Raw genomic sequence first — 1,012 nt, forward strand, 5'->3', positions numbered from 1 at the left:
CCAATCCAATAAATATCTAATGTGCTTTTTCTTTTGGTTATAAGAAGAGAAATGCTTATTATTATTATTATTATTATTATGGTCAGTCAATTTTTAAAATCTTTTTTACATTAAGCGTCAAACCTGTTTACATTATGCGTTAACCTTTTTTTTTTTTTACATTATGCGTCGTTTTTACATTATCGGTTGTTACAGGCCTAGCTTATTGTAATGATTGAATAAGAGTTATGAACGATGAGAGATCAATTTGGAAGCTCAATATTATATAGGCGTAATATGCGGAGTCATCCTCTATAATAATAGTGTACACTGACTGTTATTATTAGGTTATTATTATAGACGTCTCTCAGAGCAGACATGATTCAGGTTACAGGGAAAGATTTAGAGGATAACATTTTCTGTGACAGATCTGCTATTTGCCTATAATGGACATGATGTCATATTTCTTAAGTGTGGTGATAGTAATAGTAGTGGCAATGAAGACGAGATGATGACATTTGATAATGATAATGAGGACGGTGATTGTCACATTAGAACTTATATTTTTCCCTACCATATGCGTGTTGCCCTAATATTTAAATAATATGCTAATCCACTTAGTGAATAACAAGTTGTTAGTCATTGACAAAAAGGTGATTGTATTGTTACTAAATTTGCATAAAGCGTAAATCCGTTGCCAGCCGGTCATATAAAATGACTAGCGCGAGATTTCGAATTACTCTCAAATTTACCATCATACGATTGAGTCAACCCACAGCCAATTCTGTGAGGTTCATGAGAAGAGCAGTTTTATTGTAAGCTTATCATGGGGCGCAGTGTGCATTGGACGCACGATACTGTATAAGCCTGGCCTTTATGAATTTATACACAGTTGGTAGAACCGTGATAAAGTATTTTTTGTTCAGTTATAAACCGACGGAATGGGGCGAGTTAGGATAGAAACTCCGACAAGGCTCGCAGCTGAACGTGGTGGAGCTCGTCTATGTTAACCTACAGTACGGTAGTGGACATT

This window comes from Anneissia japonica, unplaced genomic scaffold, assembly GCF_011630105.1.
Source record: "Anneissia japonica isolate Jap-2015-1 unplaced genomic scaffold, ASM1163010v1 scaffold287923_len1623670_cov205, whole genome shotgun sequence".
In the NCBI taxonomy this organism is placed as follows: domain Eukaryota; kingdom Metazoa; phylum Echinodermata; class Crinoidea; order Comatulida; family Comatulidae; genus Anneissia; species Anneissia japonica.